At 40.8% G+C, this 13,269-nt stretch overlaps 1 protein-coding gene across 1 annotated transcript in view; it reads right to left on the bottom strand.

Annotated features, from left to right (window-relative positions):
• Positions 1-12,997, bottom strand: part of CELF2 (CUGBP Elav-like family member 2) — a 703,635-nt gene extending 690,638 nt beyond the window's left edge. The window contains exon 1 of the mRNA XM_075064174.1: positions 12,768-12,997. The gene's annotated coding sequence lies outside the window, so the exon portion shown is untranslated. The remainder of the gene's footprint in view (positions 1-12,767) is intronic.
• Positions 12,998-13,269: the final 272 nt, after the last annotated feature.

The raw sequence follows: 13,269 nt of genomic DNA, 5'->3' as shown, positions 1-13,269 counted from the left end.
TGACATTTCCTTAATTTTTTGAAGAGTAAACCTTTGGGGTAGCAGGAATATTTAAGATAATGATAATTTGCTCTGACGTTGTCCTTTGAAATTGTCTTTTTGAGATTATTCATTTCAAATATTGAGAGACAGACAGATGGTTGCTTTAAATCAAGTCCCTCAGTATGGGCCTGGAAAGGCTCCAGAGATCTTGCCCTGTGTCACAGATACAAGGGCAAATGAGTGTGGTTTCACTGCTTAGCTAGAAGAGGGTGCAGAGGGGCATATACAATGGCGTGGCAGCTTTGTTATCTTTTAAATGCATGCAGTACGCACTGACCAGTGGAGAGGCGGGTTCTCCACAGAGATGGATCAAGAGTCTGGAGCAGGGACAGGACAGAGAAAGTTCATTTTGCCCTCATCCCTGTATCTTGTTCAAAGTTGGGCACAAATCACACCCACTATATGACTCTCCAAACTCCTGTAAACTGGGTAAAGTAAGCGAGCCAGATTGTCTCTTGATTCAACTCTGTTGAAGGATCTGTGGTCTGAGCATCGTAGTGACCTCAATAGAGTTACCCCAGCAAAGAATAAAGCCCTGTAATACCATCCCCATATTACAGATGGACAAAGTCAAGTACATGAAGGACAAGATGTCTTGCTTGTGCTCCCACAGTAAGTCAGTGGGAAGACTAGGAATATGGTCCATGAAAGCTGACCCCCAATTCTTAACCTTTGGTCTTATCATGGGACATCTCTCCTTCCATAAATATATTTTCTCATCTGTGCAACAGTTGGGTGGACATTAGATTAGCACATCACCATGCAGTTTCCCTTAGAGGCTGAAAGCTGCATTTCAAGTGGGGAAAAGGTGGTAAAATTACCAAGTCTGTATCTCAAACTGGACACTTGAGAACAAATTGGTCTGTTACTTTGAGCTCATTTTTTAGACTCGCCCTATTGACATTTAAGTAACTGATTCTTCTCAATCATTGTTAGTCGTCTCTTTTTCTTTCCTGTCTGTCAACAGCTTGCTAAATTAAGATTCACAGCCCAGGATAGTTTTCATATGAAGCTGAAAGCAATCAATATGTTTACTTAGATAAATGGTTATTTTACAAGATAGTGTAAAATGCATAATTTTCAGTGCTATAGAGAGCCATGAAGCACAATTTATCATGAGTAACTCATTTAATCTCTGACACATCAGCAGATTTCTTCTTCAAAAAGAAACCTGGAATGAGCGATCCATGCTATATGGGATCCTGAAGAAGTCTGTACTGAGAGAAGCTGAAAAGGTCACTATCAAAATGGTACTAATTTATACTTGTACTTGATCACAGAAGATGAAGATGGAAAATTCCTGTTAGATATTATAATGTATCACCCGGCCAATGCAAGATTGTCTCATAATGAACGTTTCTACTGCTTTTTCAGCTCTAATGTTGGCTTGAGCGCCAAGTCGATTGAGAATTTTTTGATGGAACAATTTTTTCCAACCGGAAATGCCAATTCAAGGAAACTGAGCAGCAGGCTACAAGATGCTTTTGAGTAGGTCTCTCCTGTTCCACTTTCTATAAATAATTATGTGTTAATGGAGCTAGAGAAACTGACTCTGTAGTCAAGTGATTAGAACACTTACCAGGGATGTGGGAGGCCTGGGCTGAAGTCCCTTCTCTAAATCAAATAGAGTAGGGATTTGAAGCTGAGTGTCTCACATCCCAGGTGAAGCCCCTAATCACCAGGCTGTCAGTTATTTGGGCAGGGGGGAGTGCCTCTCTTTTCCAATATTTTTTTTGGTAAATCTTGGTTTCATCACAATGTGGAACAGAGAAGTTTTTGAAATCTCAAACATTTTCACAAGAAGGGGAAACCATTTCCCACTCAGCTCTTGTGACAAGACTATCCTCCACAGGAGAGGAAGTGTGTTTTACATCTAACAGATGCACCGGAACCAACATTGAATGATTTTAAACTGCATGAGGCCTAATAGAGAATTATAGAGTCAAATTCTCTACAGGTGTAAATGGGATCCACTCCACTGACTTTAGTGGAGTTTTACCCATTTACGGTAGTAGGAGATTTGTCCCTTAGGAGGGGAAAAATAAAAGGTCCGGCTCACAGAAGAAGCTTTCAAGAAAGAATCTGTCTGGAGAACAGAGCTGAGAGAAAATATCAACTTCAGAGGATTGAAGGAGGAAGAGCCAAAAGAGAGAAGCGAGGGATATGGAGGAAGTTACTGAGGGCCCAATATTTTCATCAATGCATCCCTTAATAGTAGGTCTGCAATGTTCATTTGCTAAAATAATGTGAGAATATGAACTGCCATATCCGCTCAGAAAAACAAAAAATAAAGCAGTATTATTAGCCAATGTGCATTCATGATTCTGACTACTGCATTGCCAGAAATAACTTTCCCCTAAATTGGACCTCCTGCATATGCAATGAGACCTAAGCTGCTATTATTTCAGATAAGCAGATCTATTGACTAGTTAGTGATCATTTTTGAGGGATTCTGGGAGTAATGAAATATGAAATCTCGCAATTTTTTAAAAAAAAGGCTGAATCAACATGTCAGTAGGGCAGATCCAACAGTTTTTAAAAGTATACTGGGCTGAGTTTTCCAAAGTCACATGTTCACAGGCTTTTTGTGTATGCACAGACTGATGAATGAGTTCCAAACCCAAATTGCTCTTGCATATGAGGATTTACTTGAAAAAAGGCTGGGTTCATGCACATACACTGGGGTTTCTGTTCATATAGGTCAGGCATGCATAACTTGGGACATTCAATTTTTAAAATGTAACCCATTATCTTTGTTCTCATAAATTTCTAACTATGCCCCCTGACTTCTTTTAAACTTCCAAGCATACTAGGACTGGCAAGGGATGAAACTAATGATTAAAAGCTCACATAAGAACTTCAGCAGGCTTCTTTCAAACTCTCTTTAAACAACAGTGAAGGCCTCAGTCCCGCAAGGTGTTCTGTGTGGGAGCAGCCAGGCACCCATGTGAAACTCACTGGGATTTGCCAACACAAAAAAGCTTCCAGGATCATGGACACAATAATTGCCCACAGCTATTAGAAGAATGCAACCATTGAGGATGAGTAATAATTGCTTATGATGACATATTAACAATACTTTGTGGTTACACCGTGCTTTTCATCTTCAAAACACTTTACAAACATTAATTAGAATACAGACCCTGGACTTTAACTCCCTCAGGGACCTGATGGGCAGGATCCCCTGGGAGGCTAAGATAAAGGGAAAAGGAATCCAGGAGAGCTGGCTGTATTGTAAAGAAGCCTTATTGAGGGCGCAGGAATAAACCATCCCTATGGCAGAAAGAATAATAAATATGGCAGACGACCAGCTTGGCTTATGAAAGAAATATTCAGTGAGCTTAAACACAAAAAGGAAGCTTACAAGAAGTGGAAACTTGGACAGATAACTAGAGAGGAGTATAAAGATATTGCTTGAGCATGCAGGGGTGTAATCAGGAAGACCAAAACACAACTGGAGTTGCAGCTAGCAAGGGGTGCAAAGGGTAACAAGAAGGGTTTCTACAAGTATGTTAGCAACAAGAAGAAGGTCAGAGAAAGTGTGGGATCCTTGCTGAATAGGGGAGGCAACCTAGTGATAGATGACAGAACTTGCATATTGGGCTGCATTAGTAGGAGTGTTGCCAGCAGATCGAGGGAAGTGATTATTCCACTGTATTTGGCACTGATGAGGCCACATCTGGAGTACTGCATCCAGTTTTGGGCCCCCTACTACCGGAAGTCTGTGGACAAATTGTAGAGAGTCCAGCAGAGGGCAATGAAAATGATTAGGGGGCTGGGGCACATGACTTATGAGGAGAGGCTGAGGGAACTGGGCTTATTTAGCTGGGGTTGGTCCTGCTTTGAGCAGGGGGTTGGCCTAGATGACCTCCTGAGGTCTCTTCCAACCCTAATCTTCTATGATTCTATGATTATTTCTCACATGTCCCTGGGAGGTAGATAAGTAGGCATTCTCATTCCCATTTTAGAGAGAAGAAAACTGAGGTAGAAAGTGTAAGTGTCTTATCCAAGTGCACAGGACTCAGTGTGAAAGCCTAGATCTATACTCATTCCCAGCTCCAAGCCTTCTGCTCAGTAGACCATGCTTGACTACAAATTAGAAGTCAGTGAATCAATCTTTTTTTTTTAATTCTGCTGAACTCCCAAGTTTTAGTCCCACAGATAAAATGTAAATTATGTGAAAATTATTTGCTTTAATCAATTTTAAATTTGCTGACTTTCGATGCCATTGAATGTCCCCCATTCTTGTTTTTTGAGAAACACATGTATAAACACAAATATAGACCAAATAAGCCATTAGTAGCCATTACCAGGTTTGTTACCATACAGATGGATGATGGGCTACAATAGCTAACCTTGTAGTTTTTTTTTCCATCTCTACTTCCTATGATTCTATGAAACCAGAAGTCTTGAGAGAGACTTACAAGAGGTTTTTAGTAATTTGAAGTTTGAACCTGGTTGGATGTACATTGAGAATAGCCTTTGTATTTTCATGATTATGCCCTGTCATACTCAGGAAGTACAGAACAAAAGCATGTTATCCCACCATTAAAAAAATGAGGAAGTTTGGTTCAAGTTTTGGATGGTGCTCAGGTGGTTTTTATGTATCAGAGAGATCTATTGCCACTGAAGAATATGAGCAATACTGAATATTTGCCTGAATAAATGTCTTAAGCAATGGGGCTTCTACGAATTCCTAGAGGAAGACGTTTTATAGTTTAACAGACCCAAAACCAGGAGAAATGAGGATGTTATCCAAAGAAAGGGGGAGATAGCAATGTCAAAATATTTCCTACTTTCTAGGAAACATTTATTGGGGCCACTTGCCTACGAAGTTGGAATTTTCTGATATAGAGACAATGTCCGGATCACTCTGGGTCACTAAATAGATCTGAGAGAATCACTAAAATAATATCAGTCTGAGATATTATTCCAGGCCTGATCCTGATCCCTCACTCACATTTATTAGTGTCTCACTCCACAAGACTGCTTGTGGAATAAGATGCTACTTTATGTGAGTAAAGGATGTGGTGGACTCTCCACCATCTAAAGTCTTTAAATCAAGACTGGATGTCTTTCTAAAATATATGTTCCAGTTCAGCCATAAGTTATGGGCTTCATGCAGGAATTACTGGGTGAAATTCTATGGTGTGTGTTATGCAGAAAGTCAGACTAAATTATCATAATAGTCTCCTCTGTCTTTAAAATCTATTAATCTGGCCCTCAGTGAATACTATTCAGCCAGATCTAATGTTGACCAGCCATTCAAATATGCATCCTAGCCCACATTCTCAGCTGATGATCATTGAGCTCAATAAAGCATTGCTGATTTACAGAGGCTGAAGATCTGGCCATTCCTAGGGCCCGAGTCCAACCCTCAGTGAAGCGGGCTTGGGTCCTTAGGTAAGGCTCCCATTGATTTGAATGAGACTTGGATCATGCCCCCACGTAACCGAGCTGGAATGCACACTAATAAGACATACTTATCTTTTGACTAATTGTTGTTGGACATGGGGTATTAACTTATTTCTAGACACATTTACTGCTTGCTTTAATACATTGTGCATCTGTGTTTTTATTCTCCTGCTAATAGAGATCTCCACTGATCCTTTAAACAGCAGCCTATGTTTGCGGCTCACTGCCCTGGCAGGAGCTCTGAAGGATTTAACTTCACTGGTGTCACATGAATGATGAATATGGGCATTATAGGCCAAATTCTTCCGGGCGCTGCACATAAGTGCCTGTCAGAAAAATTGTGGCCAGCTGGAGGAGTGTGAAGTGGAACTTGGACACCTCTGTTTTGGCTCCCCTCAAAAATTCATGGAAAGGCCATTTCACAGGTCCTCTATTGTAGGAGCTGCAGAGGGGCATTCTGGAACTGGACATGGGGGCTTGGGGCAGAATAGGCTGCCTATTTATGAGCTACATTCCCTGATACAGCTATAGGCATAATGCACAGAGCTAATGCAGCTCATACATACTCCTGGCAGGAATAAACCTCATGGTGTGCAGCGCATTCAGCTGCTGTTGGCCAGAATAGGAATTAGTGCTGCTGTTGTAGAGTATGAGCATATCAGTTTTGGGGGCAGTTCTACGATTTGGCCCCATGCCTGGACATCATTACTATCATGCAGCTACTCTGAACACAATCACATTGACCAAAGTCTGCACTGAAAAGATTACATACTCGCAAAAACCAGTATTTTAAATTTGGCCCTCATACTTCCAACAGCATGAAAGTTGAGGAAACACCAGGTGCAGAATGATGGAAACAGAAAAATCTCCAGATCATCACAAGGGTAAGTTTCAAGAAAGCAGGATAGTTCAGAAGATACAGCACAGCCCCAATTCAACAAGGCACGCAAGCACATGCTTAATTTTTAGAAAATTTTCTAACTAAGGATGCACCATGTGTTTTGCTGACTAGAGATGCAATTACATGCTTTTGATTACAAACGGAAATATTTTCCTATTTGTGTTGGATCATTATATGGATTTTTTTTTTTTAAATCACACTCCAACCAGAAATGGGACTGATCAGAGAAGTTTAGCACCAGATCCTACCTTCCCCAGAATTCATGGGGGTGGTGGAATCCTTGGATGTTTTTGGCTCCAGTCTAGCAAAGTCCATGCTTAATTTTACATATGTGAGTAATTCCCCTGATGTCAAAGTTAAAGTTTTAAGCATGGATATGAGTGTTTTGCTGAAATTGGGGTTTAAAGAATTATAAGCCAGCCACAAAATCTGGACATAGGTCCAAACTTCACCAAAATGTATGGCTGCTCAGGGCTTATGTTTGGGGCATCTCTGAATTCCACCAGTTATTTTGCTTAACAGAGGATATGGAATGGAGAAGCTATGGCCATGATCCAGCAAAACGCTTACATGTTTGTTTAACTTTAAGCACATGTGTACTCCCATTCATGCCAATGGGACTATTCACATGCTATAATATTAAGCATATGACTATCCTGCCATCTAGTTCTGCTTTGCTGGATCACAGCCTGTGCAATTATTGCTGCTTTTTACTAGAATGCCACCACAGCCCACTGAAATCAACTGAATGGCTCCTATTAATCTGGATCAAGCCCTAAATCAGGACTTAAATCAGAAGGATTAAAAGTTACTTTGTCACTGTGTCTAAGCTTTGATACCATGATTAGTTTCCTAAACTTTGGATAGTTGGCCCAATCCTAATATCACTGAAGCCAATAGAGTTTTGTCCATGACTTCAATGGAACCAGCACCCAGCAGAATCCAGTACAATTTGTGGCATAAAAATACAACAGTAGACTAGAACATTTATTGCATGAGTTTACACCTATAGAACAGGCCACATTTGACAGTTGTGTGTTGCATGCAACATGTGGAATAATACATGTATTTCTTTAGAATGCCATGCATGATTATTATTTTTAATCTGCAGACTAGCAAATGTCCCTAAATGCTTCACATGTGTCTCACCTGCAGTTACAATAAGGCTATTCACAATAGCATTCGCATCTGGCATCTGATCTGGAATGGCCATTCTTCTGGGGTGAGAAGAGGCAGAGTATTTTCATTGTACATTCATTCGTGAGCACTAGTTAAGTAAGGCTGTCAGCTGTGTCCAATTATGGGTAAGAATTTTATAGAGCACTCTTCCCTCTAAAGCTAAGCAGATACAGCCAAACCCCATTTTGCAGGCATTCTTAAATTCTTATTAGCCATATGTAAAATCCCTGAGCTAAGAGATGGCAGGTGCAATGTATTTTCACAGCTACATTAACAAATACAATTTTGTGGCAACTTGAATCTGCCAGTGAAGCAGTGTGTTTTTGTAATCTCTATGGTTAAACAATATCATGCAGGACTTTGCTGTGAATGTGTGATGCCAATTAGTACCATAGTGTGATGGAAGAAATAAAATTAAAATAGACATGGGAAAAGTCAGCAGATTTTAAAGTCTGGGATGTTTTTCTCTGCATGTGCAACACAGTGAAGAGTGCTGAAGAAAAACTTTGAGATGGAAATAAACACTTGTTTGTTTCACACAAGCAATGATCCTTCTGAAGTGACTGCAAAGAATTTAGGCGAAAATCAGTAGTTTGGTTTACACAAAAACATCACCATTGGACTTACCCTGCCACCTGTTTCTGGTGTAAGAAATGTAAGGGTAAAGTCCTTTGGAAAACTGCTTTCTTCACATGGTTTTTTCTATCACAGTTTACTTAAAAATTCAGTGAGTGGGACTGGTTCCCACTCACCTGCTGCACATGGAGGGGATCCCAGTGTATGAACTCTTCCTTTGTATATGCAGAACACCAAGTCTACACTTCAAGGTTATACTTCTATAGCTACGTTGGATAAGGATGTGAATTTTTTACTGACATAGCTATGCCAGCACAAGCCCTAGTGTGGACAAGTAAACTGTACTTATACCAGTATAGTATCCCTGAACCAGCATAAGTACAGTTTTACTGATATACCTGCATCTAGACCCAGAGATTTCTGTTGGTTTAGCGACATCTCTATGCCTATACTGGGTTAATTCTGCTAGTATGAACAAGGCCCAATGCTTGCCCCCTAAGTGAATTGTCAGCAGCAGGAATTGAATCTGGACATCTGGATTAGCTTCTACTGCCTGAGCTAAAAGACCTACGTCCATTAGCCAAGGCTGTAGCAGGCTCATCAACCTCTCTATATGGCTCAACCACTGCTAGAGAGGGACTGAGAGCCAAGTGGGTGTAGGTTACCCACCAAGCTCTGCGGTGCTGCCCCCTACCAGAGAATGCTCCACAGTCCATGGTCTGCATAGGTGCAGAGATTGTGACTTGGAAGGCCATGGGGAAGAATGGGTGGGCAGGACACACCGTGTTCCCCACCTTCTAGCTCTGTAGAGACCTAGGATCTTCCTTAGAGGCCCCTCTTAAGTTTTTGGGGGCCACTACCACTAGGGACAGGGGAAGAGAAGGCATGGCAAAATGAGGCCAGAGGCAAAATAAAGGCCCTGAACTTCCATAAATTCATAGGCATCCAGCAAGTTGAGGGCAGGTCCTCAATACTTCCAAGCCCAAGCATACAAAGATTATGAACCAGGTCCCCCCAAAGTCATCAGAATGGCAAAAAGAAAAAAAAAAGTCATTGCTACCAAGAGGCCAGTAATACTAGAGATACTGGCATGATTCCAAACCAGCAAAGCACTTGAGCCCATACACAATCCCATTGATTTTAATGGGACTACACACAGACTTAAGTACTTTGCCAGATCAGGGCCTAAGTGAAGTCACGAGCATACTTATGGAGAGCTGCAAAACTGGACAGACAGAATCCCACATCAATTTAGTTCATGGTGAGTTTGGGATTTGGCTACAGTAGGCCTGATTCTAAATTTCTTGAGCATCTCTAACTTCCACTAATTTTATTGGGAGCTGGAGGTATGGGAAGAATGCAGGATTAAGCTTGTTTTTTCCTGCAAGATAATTGATAATTAGCTTGTTTGATAACATCACTGTGAGCTGTCTTTTATATTTTATTAATGAGGGGAAAGTATAATATTTTCTGGCATCTAAATGAGTAGGATTTTGGACTGATTACCAGTATGGATGACCGGGCTCTACCGTGAAACCTATAATTTTACATTTTTAAAAATTTTATTAAAGCTGTAGTGATGATAACAGTCCTTCACATAAAACAGCACTGTTTCTCTTGTAGAATCTTAACACTTGTAGCCTCACAGATTACTTTTTCATAGCCTAGTGTTTTCTTATTTCGATGTTATTAATAGGAAGGACTATGGCTTATGTTAGGCAAGAGGTCAAAGGTCCTTTAACACCTAGGAATCTGTTAAAATATTTTTTTAGAGAGATCAGTTTTAATTCAACTAGATATTTCCTAAAGCTGTGTGGGTTTGTATAGGAAAGCATTAAAATAATTTGCAGCATTATACAATTTGTTTTATTTAGCTGACTGTATTTAAAGAGAAAGTTCATGTTTTCGTCAAGAACTTTTTTTTTTAAAAGGTACAGTGGTCTGGATCACTGTTAGAGACTATGGCTCAAGCTCTGCCTGGCTCTGTTCCTGTGTTGGACGGTGCTAGGGAATAGTGGTTAAAAGCCACCTTTACCGTTTATTAACCCTGGTGCAATTTACAAGCCCATGCTGCAATTTACAGTGGCTCTATAGGTTGTTACATTGGCCCCTCCATGAAACATCAACCAGGTGAAGGACCAGGAAGGAGATAGTGTAGACCCTTGATGGTTCTATGCCACCTGGAGAATTCATCTATAACAGGGGTATGTTATGGGGATTGTTTAATCCTCTTTACATCACTGGAACAGTGTAAAGGAACGATCTTATCAGACAGAATCGGGGACTATAACTGTATAGCATAATGTCAACAGACTACAATTTACTCATATTATATCAGATATGCTTCTAACTGGAAGTTTATATTCGGTGAACACAAATTTATCTCCATAGCAAGAATATTGAATTCAATTCTTTTCTTCTCTAATGGATGGGAATTTAGGATTACAGGGGTCAAACTGAGACTTCTGGGGACCTTGTGGACCTTAGCACTTTGGGGGACAGGGCTATTGGATGCAGAAATAAGACATAGGACCGACAGCGACCTAACTTCATACAAAATACCACAATTCTCCGCATGAGCGGTGTAAATTTTCTATGGTGAAATATTCTAAAGGAAGTTAAAAGCATGATTGAAATACGGACAGTAACCAAGTATCTGTCTTAGGATTGCTAACACCAACCAATACACCTTAACCCTATCACCTGCACAAGTAAAATTCCTTAGACCATAAAGTAATGTAAATTAGCATATGGCACAGCCACCATCACCTTCTCCTCCTCTATCGCAGTTTGCTAAAGAAACTTTGTGCTTAACTTCTCTGATCACTGCTTAGCCTCACATGGTCTCCAGACCCTTTGGTTATAATGCAGACTTGGCAAAGTACCTTACAAAGTGGGGAGCTCTGATGTATCACTATGGAGCGGATTAATTTGAAAGAAAATAATGGATGGCTCCAATACTTTATTGATTAAGGCTGTGGTTTTCAAAGAAGCCCAACAGAGTTAGGGGCTTAAATCTCATTGAAGTTCAATGGGATTTGGGAGCCTAACTCCCTTTTACTCCTTTGAAATTCTCAGCCTATGTAAACATAAAAAAGCATTCTTCCAGGTGGCCAAGCTCAATTCTGTAAATATTTAGTCACGTGAGTAATTCTGACTCATGCAGTTAGCCCCATTGACTTCAGTGGGGTTACTCATGTGAATAAGAGTTGGCAGGATCAGGCCCTAAGGGCATAAACAGCTAATATATAGCATTATTAATAATATTAATTTGAAAATGAAAGAACCATTTGATCAAGTTTAGGCGAGTGTGGTGAGCACTAGGGCCACTTTTGCAGGAGGGGCAGTTTGCCCATGGTCTCCTGTTTGAGACAGTACCAAAACTGAGTGGTGTTGCAACCAGGCACACTGGTTTGCAGTGCCGCTCAGGTTTGGCCCGCTCACCCCTTAGCCATGACAAAATTTGAGTGAGTGGCATTGCGAACATAAACCTGACTGTTGCTGTGACCCCATGCACCAGATCACAATGCCTGGAGTGGAGAATTGGGTCCAGGCCCAGCCCCATGGGACAGGAGCTGCCCCCATGGGGCAAGTGCTGTGCGGGCTTATTCTCCAATCCCACCCTGGGCCTTCCCTCATGGTAGTTTTTTTGGAAGGAGGCCTCAGTTTCAGATTTAGTCCTGTCCCCTCTTCCCCCAAAACCTCTGTGAGGTTGTGTTAAGCAGCCTTCTGTAAGCTCAGCTTCCTTACTGACTTTAGTAGGGGTTTTAGGTACTGTGCTTGGCAGGATCAGGCTCTGAAAGTCATTCAAAAATCTTATATGACAAGCAATTGATCTAACTTTTTTTTTAAATGCTTATAAATGTGCACTGATTGATAATGTTAGAAAGACATTTGAAAGCAGGAGTATTCGAAGGTGCACAATACAAATCTAATAATTGTCCTTGACACATTCTGCAACTCTCCACAGAATCACACTCATTCTTTAATACAGGCAACACAGCTATTCTGGGCAAAAGTTTTTAGCTTCACTGATATCAACTACAGCTAAGAAATGACAGCTGAACTTTCCTCCTCCCACTCCATAAAAGATGAGCAACCTAACACCTGGAAAGAACTTTCCACAGCACTTAACAGTCTACCTCATATATTCTGACCCCAGTAAGACCAAGCTGAAGAATATATATACATATATATTTAGAAAGTTTCACTGTTGCACTTCCTGTCTGCCCAGTAAACAGCTGAACACCCAGACTGATACCCAAGACTTTCAAGCCCCCCCCAAATATCAATGCTTCAGGCAATTAAAAAACCCCAAACAACTCAAGTATTCTTGCTAACAGGAGCGTGGAATGGTAACCAAAAAACAATCTAGTCCCCATTGTCATAGAGCGACAGTCACAGCACTGCTTCTGTGAATTGACTATTTGCCCATCAGAGAGAAAGCTCCATGAGGACATGCACGAATATGGTTATTACCCATTTTAAGTAATACGATAAGGTCAGATATCAAGCAATTACACCTTTTCATTAAATTCTAATCCTCCACAGCAGGGGAACCTCACTTATGACTGCATTAGATATACAAAAGCTTTCAGCTCCGAAAAAGGAAAAGAAAAGACAGGGAAAGGGAAAAAAATTAAATTTGTCTCACCAGCACGTTGCGGCACCAACTCGCTTGAAGGAATGTTGCCTTTACAGGTTTCTCTTTTAATTATCCTGGAAGCAGAAGGGAGGAAAAAAATAGAAAAAGAAGCAGGGTGGTTAAATTAACGTGTGCTAGAATCTTTTCAGTTTGTCGCAGAGTAGAAAAAATAATAATAATAAAAAAAAAAAGGAAGGAGGAAAAAAAAGCAGGCTCAGTAATTTAAATTTGCTGTCAGTTCAGGCTGCATCGCTCTGTCCCGCCCCTCTTCCCACTGGGTTCTACTACCTGCAGGGCTGCAACTGACAGCTAATGTGCAAACAAAAAAAAAAGGAAAAAGCATGCTGGGACCATGCTGTCTGTCGTCTGAGTCTCTCTCCACTCCTGAGGACTAAAAATCAGGAGTTGACAAGGTTGTTTGTTGTTGTTTTTTGCTGGTTGAGGGAGGGTTGAATATGGCTCTTTGCATGACATTTATTTTCATTTTAACGGGTACAACATAGCACACGAC

Source organism: Chelonoidis abingdonii, chromosome 1 (genome assembly GCF_003597395.2).
Source record: "Chelonoidis abingdonii isolate Lonesome George chromosome 1, CheloAbing_2.0, whole genome shotgun sequence".
Classification (NCBI taxonomy): Eukaryota; Metazoa; Chordata; order Testudines; family Testudinidae; genus Chelonoidis; species Chelonoidis abingdonii.
Note: the sequence above shows the minus strand (reverse complement) of the source record. Positions and strands in the feature narration are given on the sequence as shown.